The 12,041-nt window shown below is 38.3% G+C and overlaps 1 pseudogene; it reads left to right on the top strand.

Moving 5' to 3' along the window:
- The first annotated feature begins 1,609 nt into the window (after positions 1-1,609).
- Positions 1,610-9,150, top strand: LOC132142538 (uncharacterized; annotated as a pseudogene).
- Positions 9,151-12,041: the final 2,891 nt, after the last annotated feature.

Raw genomic sequence — 12,041 nt, 5'->3', positions numbered from 1 at the left:
CCAGACAACAAGGACATCATGACGGCACATTTCTTTTCATCAGAGTTAAATTTGTCTTCCTGATTGTCGAAATAAATCTTCACTTGAAGAACAAAGCCCCGACATCTATCAGCAGAACCATCAAATTTATCGGGTAGTGCAAAACTCACCACTCTAGGCGTGGTTGATGGAAGTGACTGGATGTAGCTCGTCAGGTGCTCGTTGACTGCTTGAAGTTTACTCAACTGATCGTGGTACCCCTTTAGGCCTTCACTTTGATAAGCGAACACCGCTTGCATGTTTGTAACTTCTGCTGGATTCAGTTGAGGCGAAGTATTCTGCAACGAAGAGGCTGAGGCAGAATGTGAATCCATTTGCAGGAGTTTATTAAAGGAAGATCTTATAATCAGAGTCGTGTAACCAGGCAAAGTGTTAATACCGTAAGGGCAGTCCAATCTTTCAACATACACAGGGGTTATCCAATAGGCAGAGACGAGTAGGCAGGCGAACAGGTCAAACACAAACATCAGTCCAATCAAGTAGTAAATCCAAAGGGCAATCCAAGAGACGTGAACGAGGTAACAGGCAGAATCGTGATCAAACAGGCAGTCAGAATACTCACAAGGAAATCGCTTGGTAAGGCAGGTTAACTGGCAATACTTCGCAGTGAAGTAACACACTGACACATGTTAAATAGTCCAAAACAGGAAATGACTGTAGAAGCAGAGGGAGTGGTGAACAGTCAATACTCCGGTGATGGCTCCCTCTGCTGGCGTGGCGTTACGCACACTTGCAGGTATATATTTTAGAAAGATTTGTTACGTTTTAATATTAAGTATATTTATATATAATATATATTATGTGAATATTAATATATACATCTAAACACATAAATATTTTTTAAATATACATTCCAGAGAAGTCTCAACATATAAATTGTGTGACTCTACAATTTTCAAAGTCATGAAAATAAAGAAAACTCTTTGAATGAGAAGGTGTGACCAAACTTTTGGTCTGTACTGTATATATATATATATATATATATATATATATATATATATATATGTGTGTGTGTGTGTGTGTGTGTGTGTGTGTGTGTGTTCAGTACATACCTCAGTTTTGACATCACGGTTCGGTATGGTTTCGGTACAACAGGAGGAAAAAGTACTAACTTTTTTTATTAATAAACGATGTTTTACGGAACAATTTCTCTTTCTTTAAATAAATGCAATTAGAATTTAAATCGTTCTTTAAAATATACCTCATATATTATATAGAGTCCAAACTTAAATGTAATTACTATTTATTTTTTACTATAATAATCAACACTAAAAAAAAAATGTATGCAAACATGTAAATTGCACTCATTGCAGTTCCCTCTCGAATTCGGTCACTCTACATTGCTATGGGAATTACCCTTTCCTTCAAATACTACTGAAGCCTTCTTGAATCACGCCAGTGAAACTGGCCAACTACTCACCGTGATCTACACGCTGCAGCGGACATGCCTGGTCTTCCCCTGCTGTGTTCTGGTGAGCTTCAGAAACAAGGATGACTAGCGATTGCCTTCCTACGTAAAGCCAATTGAACTCTCTGATGGCCGCTGTTCGCCACCCTTCCCCTATCGCTCATGGAGGGCGCTGAAGATGAGGATGATGCCATCATCAGCAATATGGGGGACCTCCATCATAGTGATGTCGAGCTCCTTATCGGCCTGTCCAAGGCAGTTGATGAGCTCGGTTTGGAGTGGGTGCCTCCTGCCGAGCCGGCCAAAAGCCATCTGGACAAGTCTTACCTCCAGTCAGATCGCGGCCGAAAGGATACCCCATGGAGACCCGGCCCATTTTTACCCAAGGTGCACGATGAGATGTGGGGTATTTTAAACTTACCCCCCCCCCCCCAATCTTGTGGTGCTAGATCGTCACCTGTGGCTTCCTCTGACTGAGTTAAAGGCCCCTTCTGGACACTCCCGTGAAACCCCAAGGTCTCTTTGGAGCAGCGGTAGAGACGTTCATGGATACATGGTTACACTGTAACCAGTTACACTAAAACAGTTGAAGGCTATTAGCCACTTCCTGCCAATGCGTGCTGGTGCAAACCTTCCTGTGCATTCCCACCCCTCCTTATGCCTCTTCTGCTGCTGTTCAGTGCGAAAATGAGCCGGAGGGGCTCAAAGGGCTAGAAACCCTGCCCTGACAGAGACGACATGCCACCGGCACTGGAATCAAATCCGCTTTTCTGATGCTGTCTATCGGAGGAGGAAATCTGCACCCAGCTCTTTGGAATTAATGACTCTTCAATACCGGAAGAATGTGGTCGCGACTCCTACACCACCAAACCTCCAAACCATCAAGACTTTGCACCCAGATGCTCGTTCCAGGCCAAGGCAATGCAATTATCATAATATTAACTAAACGAAACAGAGGTTTAGTATAAGCTATAGACCCCGTTATAAACGGCGCTGATGGTTTTACTCAGGTGTTAACTGACTCTTTTCATAGCTTCATTCTCTAGTTTTCCTGATGGTATCATCCATCAAATCTTATTTGCCCTTTCCTCTGTATGAGTGATTGTATGTTTGTTTGTTTGTTTGTAGTTTTCGTTAGTGTTTAGTTAATAAAACTCTTTTGCACAAATTACATATGTTTCTGATTCTGCTTTACAAATCAATGTCCTTTTATGATTCCAATGTTGCTACATGATCTAATGCATTAATACTGTATGAAAGTATTTTCTATGGCCACGAAAATATCCTTTCTTGGAGTTGATATGAAATTATGCTAAATGTTCGCTGAACAAACAGATTAGTTGATGGCAATTGAATTCTGCTACAGTTACTACTGGCAGCTCAAATAAATAATTGTAACTGATCATAATTAATTGTAATTATTTATATACATTTCCCTTTTAAGCTGTAAATGTATTACACAATTATCATCTGGTACAAAAGTGAGGAATGTTTTAAATGTGTTGTGTGTTTCAGTGAGTGATCTGAGGATTGTTCTGCTGGGGAAGAGCGTGTCAGAAAACAGTCGAGTGGGAAACTTATTAGGACGATCAGCATTTGACAGTGAAGCTCCTCCAGATGTTGTGGAGAGAGTCGGAGGAAGATTGAAGGACAGACATGTGATCATCATCAACAGTCCTCAGCTGCTCCAGACAAACATCTCAGATCATCAGATCACACAGACAGTGAGAGAGTGTGTGAATCTGTCTGATCCAGGACCTCATGTGATCGTTCTGCTCCTCAAACATGAGCAGTGTTCAACAGAAGATCAAGAGTGTGTGGAGAAGGTGCTGGACTCTTTCTCCGAGCGCGTTTATCAACACACCATTGTGCTCACAACACAATAACCAACTAACACCAATGACATCCTACAGAAAATCATTCAGAAATGTGCAAACAGACACTTCAGTCTTCAGAGAAGCAGCTCTCCTCAAGATCTTCTGCAGATGTTTGAGGACATTGTGAAAGTGAATGACGGACAGCACCTTGATTGTGAAGGTTCACAGAATTTCGTATTGATTCAACAGCCCACAGAAAGATGTGAGTGTGACAATGTTATGATGCTATATTTTGTGATATAGGAACTATAATAAAAGGTTTTAATTTTCTTTTATTAGTTTCAGAGGGTGTAAAGCTGAATCTGGTTGTGTGCGGGAGTGACGGGACATTAAAATCCACCTTATCAGAGCAGATCCTGCAACAGACAGACAGAAGATCAGATGTGAAGATTCATGGTCGTCAGATCAGTCTGGTGGAGCTTCCAGCTCTCAATCAGCTCTCAGAGGAGGAAGTGATGCATCAGACTCTCCGCTCTGTGTCTCTCTGTCATCCTGGAGTTAATGTTTTCCTCCTCATTATTCCTGATGCTCCACTCAATAATGAAGACAAAGCAGAAATGGAGGAGATCAAGAAGATGTTCAGCTCAAGAATCAACAAACACATCATGATCCTCATAATGCAGAATTCAGAGCATCAGACAGCAGAACTCAATGGAGAAACAAAGTCTGTCATTGAGAGTTTTGGAGGACGACATAATTTCTTTGGTCCCAAAACACAAGTGTCCACACTGATGGAGAAAATTGAGCAGATGCTGGAAGAAAATAGAGGAGAGCTTTTCTTTACAGAGACATTTTGGGAAGCACAGATGAAAAAACTTGAGGAGATGTTGAAGAAACTTCACTCACTACAAACACACATTCAGTCTCAAGGTAATGATCAGAAAATCAACAGCTGTGCCCAAATTCAGGGGCTACATCCTTCAAAGGCTGCAATTGAAGGCCAATCTCATTCCTTAGGCTCCTTCAAATAAAGCCTCGAAAACCATTCTTCATTTCCCGAGCCAGGAAGTATAGAATGATTGAATCCTTCTCAGCCCAGGCTATATCAAAATTCTTTGCGCACAGTCACTAGGCTAGGCAACAATTTTGTAGGCTAGACTGTCCCTTTAACAACTCTTGGTCTCAGTGGCTTGGGGCAAACCAGTCGATTTGGTCAGACAAACTAATAAATACATTTTATCATTTCTATTTTAAATGTACAAAGTCGCACTCACTGTACCATTTAAGTGTTTTTACTATGATTACATAGAGCAGCAGCAAGCATGTGAGGTCGCCATGGCAACTAGATACATTGCATGTGAATTACCTGTAAAGGCTGTGCTGTCTATTTTTGCTGCGCTAGTAAAAAAATTTTGAAAATAATGCAATATAAACATGTTTGTCAACAGATTCGCAAAGTAAACTTTTATAAAGCAAATCAAGGAGTGATAGATTACCCACTGCTTTAAAACAGATATCTATGGGACATGATTCAAGTTAAATGCACAAAAGCAGGCATACAAACATTTAATATTTAATAAATATTACTAAAGATAGCAAATTAAGCAGTTTATATATTCTAAAATCTATTTCTAGGTTTTGTGCTGTGTACATTAAATTACCTTTGGATGTAAATGGTCCTTTTCCTGACAAACACTGACCTGCTACAACGGAGTGTCCTGTATATTACCTTTATGAGTCTATCCGGGTCTGGAGTCATCAAGCATCGGCATCCTCATCTAACTTTATTTTGGTTAGGTCCAGATTCAGTTAGGTCCTCTGCATTTTTTGTATGTTGTAAACATGCAACATTTAAGCAGTATTTAACGTAGGTTATTATCCGCCAAAACAGATTTGCCAAGCGACAACTTCTTACACAAATGAGATTGAGGAAGCCATTAGTAAGTTTGATTTTATTTAACTTATTTACAAAAAAATGTGATGTATTAAAATAACTACATTATGTACATATTTATTTTTGAGTTGAAAACATAATTAACAAATATTTAGTCAAAATCTTCAATAGTTACAAAAGCTGCGACCATGCACACAATATACAGTATGACAGAGCTGAGCACAATATTATAGTTTCACCCTTAGATTTCAACATTCTTTTAAACTTCTCTGGTTTACACAAGTAAAACAAAAGACAGTACTGCTGCTGGAGGTCTACCTTGCTTTAACCACTTCAGCTGTTATTTTGATTTTTTGAGAATTAGGCATATGCAATATTGGACCCACCGGTGGGTCCCCAGAGTTTATGTGATTAAAGTTTAGTTTCAACACACTTAATCTATTTAATCAAGGTTTTTTGCTAATTACAGTGAACCTATTCCTAATTCCAACTGATTCTCAGAAAGCCTCACCATTAAATGATCAATTTACCCAAAAACTAAAATTATCCCATAAATCACTAGCATCCTTGGCGTAATGTATATGCCTTTCTTCTTTCAGACTAACACAAGCAGTTTTTTGGTGAACTATCCCTTTAACATTTGTCCAGGACAAGTGGATTTTTTAACTTGTATAAATAGGTTTTAAGACTTATGCATTTCCTTTTTTACAGGTTTGACAGAGGATCAAGAAGCTCTAAGGATTGTGCTTCTGGGAAAAACTGGAGTCGGGAAAAGTGCAACCGGAAACACCATCTTAGGAAGAGAGGCATTTCTAGCAGAAGCATCTCATGAGTCAATTACTAAAGAGAGTCAGAGAAAAACATCTGAAATCGATGGCCGACACGTTACTGTGATCGACACTCCAGGACTGTTTGATACTGAACTTACTACTGAAGAGATCCAGAGAGAAATCACCAACTGCATCTCCATGATCCTGCCTGGACCACATGTCTTCATCATTGTGCTCAGTTTAGGACAGCGATTCACTCAAGAAGAGGCAACATCAGTGAAGATTATCCAAGAGACATTCGGTAAAAACTCATTAATGTACACTATGGTCCTCTTCACCAGAGGAGAGGATCTGAAGAAGAAAACCATTGAACAGTTTTTGAGGAAACCTGGATCTCCTCTTATGATGCTGATTGAAGCGTGTGGAAACAGATACCATGTGTTCAATAATAATCAGACTGAAGACCGAACACAGGTGACTGATCTACTGCAGAAGATAGACAACATGGTGAAAGCAAGCGGAGGGAGTTTCTACTCATGTAAGATGTTCAGACAGATGGAAAGAGAAAAACAAGAACAAGAGATGAAGTTCTTGATGGACAGAGTCAGAGAAAGAGAAGAACTGATAGACAAACTAGAGAAAGAGAAAATGAAGATAATGATTGAGAAAGAAAGACAGAATCATGACAAAGACAGAAAGAGAAGAGAAGAGAATGGTGATAAAAGGAGTGAGAAGGGGAAACAGATTCCCGATGAAGAGTATCAAAAACTAAGGAGTAAAGAAAAGAAGATCTGCTCTGAAACTGATGATTCAATACAGGTGAGGTTTTATGTCACTTGCTTCTTCATGTTTGTATGGTGGCTGAGAGAGCTAAACCAAGAAAAACACCCGCAAATTAAGAAAACAACTTCATTAATTTGACAACACATGCGCTGCAAATGTTCACAACACAAATAAAGAAATGCACTGCAAATAAAATGCTTTATGTGGTTGTGTTGTGAGCATTTGCAGTGTGTTTCTTTGTTTTTGTTTTTTCATTGTGAGCATTTGCAGCACCTGCTATCAATCTGATGAAGATGTTTTCATGATTTGCTGGTGCTTTTTCTATTTGCATGTGTTTTCTGAAGTTGAGATCTTTTGACCACCGTATATTTGTTCTGTTAGTACAAAAAAAAAATATTTACAAATTATATCCCACCAAAACTTGCTAACCTCAGAAAATTAAGTTTATTGAATGATTTGTGTTGATTTCAATTCCAAAAGGTCACAGCACTCAGGAAAGTGGAGAACGAATACAGCAAGTGGTCCTGGAGTCTTCGCAGTGCCATGATGGAAACTGAAAACAAACTACACAACAATATAGAAAATAAAACAATTCATGAGGTTAAGGAAACTGATCTTCAAAAAGAACTGAAGGAGGCAAGCGAAGAAGTGGAGAAATCAATGTCTAATTTCTTTGAAAAAGACACTGATGCTGAAATACTGATTCAGTGGAAAACATCTTTTGAAATCAAAATTAGAGATGTTCAAGAGAACATTTTGAGAGAAACACAGAGGAAATTAAATGAGATTCTTCAGCAGCGAGACCTGAAGAAAAAGATTGATGTTCAGAGGACACATCATGAAAACACTCTCTATGAAAAGAGCAAAGAACTTGCCTTAAAACTCAAAGAAAAAGATAAAGCAAAGGAGGAAGAAACACTGAAGAAAGAGTTTGATTTGTTTTGGGATAAGAGTGTGAAGAAGATCATCAGAGAAACTCCTGTAATCAAAGACATTGACATAATGAGAGATGTGAGAAAGATCTTCAGTAACATCTATCAAATTGCTCATGTAGGTCACTGGAGAGTGAACAAGAATATTTTCACTGTACCCAGTTATTCAAGTTATGTAAAAGTAAACATATCCAGTGGATTAACAGGAGCTGGAAATGCTCTCTCTACAGAAGATGAATCCCAAATAAGATCTTTAGTCACAGATGTTGCCCATCAGACAGACAGATTTATTATGTCATTTAACATTTCAAAGATGGGCTATAACATCAGCTGCATTCAACAACTCTCAGGTCACATAAGGGCAAAAGTAACAAAACACGAGGAAGGACCAGTGAAATATGTGTTCAAGAAAACATTCTTCATGGATTTAGTGTATTCCATCTTTAAAAGAGCAAACAAGAAGATCACTCACCAACACAGACTGTTCAGGGAAGCCAATGATCCTGTAATATATGTCGAGAAGAAGAGAGAGGAGTACTATAGTATTTTCCAGAAATACTGTCAAGGAGCAACATCAGCTGCTATTTTTGGTGAAATCATCTGTCAGAAACTGAAACAGCCCATTGAGCAGAGTGTCTACATGAATACTGCTAAAGATCTGTCATATGAAATGAGATCAAACTGTGAAGCACTGAATGGAAACAGATCGAAACTGGAGAAACACGTCCTGAAGACACTGGCAGAAGAGGAGGACTTTGACAAATACATGAACTACATTCATAATCCCAGAGATCACTTAAAGAGTTTCATCAGAGATAAAGTCAGTCAGTACATCACTGATCAGTTCAGTGTCAGTGTTTTACCCAAGATGAAGGAGAACATTGAACTCCTGCAGCAGAAGATCTTGGAAGCAGCTCATCAATCTACTGAACATGTTCAAGAGAAGAGAGGAGATGTTGATTTGTGGTTGAAGAGTTTCACACAGCAGCTCTCAGATGAGCTGATCTTCTCTGAAAAAGTCCTCCATGGAGTTACAGCTAGAAGTGCTGATAATTTCAACCTCCTAGAAAATGTGATAAGAGAAGAACTTCCTGCTATAATGACTCACATCAGCAGGAGATTCAACAGAAAGATATTTACACTAAAGCTGGACCATAAGTTCAGACCAGATGAGCTTCTGAGTGATCACTTCTGTCGGTGCTGTTGGGTTCAATGTCCTTTCTGTAGAGCCACCTGCACCAACACCATAGAAAACCATGATGGAGATCACAGTGTTCCTCTCCACAGAGTGAATGGAATTAATGGACAGCATTTCTCTCAAACAAAGAATCTCTGTGCTGATATTTGCACAGGTCTAGTGGCAAGTCACCAGTATTTTTATACATCAGATGTAGGGTTTCCATATAGAGAATACAGAAGAGCAGGAGGAGTTTATGCAGATTGGAGCATCACCCCTGACCTCTCTGAACTGCCCTACTGGAAGTGGTTTGTGTGCAGATTTCAGTAAGATCTAGAAAAATAGTACAATAAAACATTTCATGATCATGGTAAGATACCATATGAATGGAGAAAATACACAAAACAGGACGCTATTGAGAGTTTGGAACAATACATCTAATGGAGCAGATAAAAATGAGACTCAGATTGTCCACAGATACATTCAAATATTAGTTTCTGTTACATTCACTAGTGAGTCTCTAAACTCATCAGCACCTCACATAAAACTAATAGTACACTGGAGCACAAGTGTGATTCATTAGAATGTTCTATATTTGAAATTTAGTCAAATGTACTGAAGATTTTTATGAAACATTTAAGGGGTCATATGATGCGATTTAAATTTTTTCCTTTCTCTTTGGAGTGTTACAAGCTCTTGGTGCATAAAGCAGATCTGTAAAGTTGCAAAGACTAAAGTCTCAAATCCAAAGAGATATTCTTTATAAAAGTTAAGAATTGTCCATGCCCTCCTAAAACGACTCATTCTAACATGCTTCCACATGTCTACATCCAATGTGGGAAGATTTGCATAATGCTGCCCAAATGTTCACTCAAAGAAAAAAGGCATGACTTTGATTCTCACCATTGCCACTGCCATGTTGTGGAGATACTGTGTTTCGTTGTGAAAGTGAAGCTACTTAGTTTGGCCTCCCAGAAGAGGACATGAGGAAATCAGTGGTTAAGGTGTATTTACAACACTGTTCCAGAACCGTTCAACCCAAATATTCAGATATGTGCGGTGCATTTTTCAGAGGACGAGAACTGTTTCCTGGGAGAGTAGCCTACAATGCCACTGTCTGTTTCTATAATTTGGGCCACTTACAACTTTGCAAGGAAAGTCTGGCGCTTCTGACTCACGGCCTGTAAGTATGAAGTATGTTTACATATTTAAAGAATTTGCCACTGACAATTCAAATGCGAGTTTTGAGCAGTGTAGAGTAGTGTTTGTTGTTTCTCCGATCACAAATGCAGACATGGTTTTATGTTTACGCAATGCATAAAAAACACAGTACAAGTCATTATATTCTGTAATTATGTCCCCACTGGATGCAACAAATGCCTTGTTTAAAATGGGTTTTATTGTTTTTTTTCTTGTCACGCCGGGACACGGCATCACAGTATGGTAAGGCTGCAGCATTTCCCAATCCTAGTCCTCTTATCACGTACGACATTTGTTCGATTCGACCGTAAGTGCCCTGCGAGTTGTGGACATCACTGCCATGGTAAGGGGCATAACCTTTCCGTCACACGCTTGAGGCATTCAGCCAATCACAACGCACTGGATACCTGGCCAATCAGCGTACACCATGCTTTTCAGATTGATGAGCTTTGTAAAAATCAATGCGTTTCAGAAAGGCGAGGCATAGAGGAAAAACAATAATGTACATTATGTGGAAAATAAGGTGTTTTTTGAACCTTAAACCACATAAACACATTGCATTGCATAAAATACACACACTTATGTTCTTTTTAGAAGCATCATATAACCCCTTTAACAAAACAAATTTGTTGTTGTGCTGTATTTTAAAGATTTGTTCTTTTAAACAGCAAGTTTTTTGTTTTGTATTTTTATAGGTGAGATTAATCAAAGTTAAGTTTTTTCAAAAATACAAAAGTGCCTTGCAGTTAGAAATATAAAGCAATGGGACATTTAATAAAAATGCTGTAGAGTCCACCCAATTGGCCCAGCAAAGGTATCCTGTGGTGCCTTAAGGTTTCTTGTTTGTTTGTCTTTTCTGTGCACAAAGTTATTAAATTTATAACATTTATTTTAAATTTATTAAATTATAATCTAAAATTTAGGTTAGAATGCCAATTATTATAACACTTTGAGTCTCATACTGGCTGATATATATATATCTCCTTCTCACAAATTTGTCAGTTTTGGTCATTAGACAAAGGCGACTGACTAATATTCCAGACACCCTGTGCCATACTTTGCTCCTTCTAGAATACATTATTTATTTCCCATAGATTTGTACACAATTAATTAAGGTAAGACTCTATCTAACTTATGACCATATAGAAACAAGTTGACCAACTTAACTTCCTCTAATGGTAACTTTATATAATCGTGCCGTGATTTCTCACATACACTTAATTAGAATAATATTTTAGTAATCAGAGGTTGAAGCTGACTTGAATTTAGGTTGGTCAACAATACACTGTTGCTCTAAACGGATAAACAGTCTACAGTCTAAGTATACATAACTAATGCCAACGTGTTAGATCTAAAACATCATAAAAAATGATTTAAGTCCATTAATAACCTGAGCATAGATTTGCAGTGTTATAGACTTAATTAACTACAATCAATAATCTCAGAGTAAATAAGAATAAATTCAAATGTTACAATGTAACAACCAGTCAGGTAAATATGTAGTATGCCGATTACATGGCAAATTCAGAGATATCAGATCAAATCAATACAAGACATCAAATTGTCAAAGATGAATCTAAGAGTAAAAATGCACACCTGACTTTAGGAAAATACATAACATGGAGTGTGTGGACACATTCCATACTGTGGGCTCATTCTTGCTTGCAGAAGTGCCTTGATCTTCTTGCAACTTTCACTTAAGTACCTCAGACCAAGACAAACATCCTCCAAAATGGAGACAGGAAGTGACAATTGGAATTTGCATTGATCAAGTCCCAGACGTGATCGTTTACACCTTTTTGAGGACAGATGGTAATTTCCATGAATGACACTAGGAAATGACTCACCCTCTACAGTAAGCAAAATATCTCTTAATAAAAAAATAATTTTTCCTTGACTTCTATATATATACATTTTCTATATATAAAAATTGTATAAATCTATGAGGTGGCAAGTGGGGCCTTTTACCCCACACATGGGGTAAAAGGCTCACCAGCATGGAGTAAATGGCACACGAATTG

The sequence above is a fragment of the Carassius carassius genome, chromosome 1 (assembly GCF_963082965.1).
Source record: "Carassius carassius chromosome 1, fCarCar2.1, whole genome shotgun sequence".
NCBI classification, from domain to species: Eukaryota; Metazoa; Chordata; class Actinopteri; order Cypriniformes; family Cyprinidae; genus Carassius; species Carassius carassius.
This window is presented reverse-complemented; position numbering and strand designations above follow the sequence as displayed.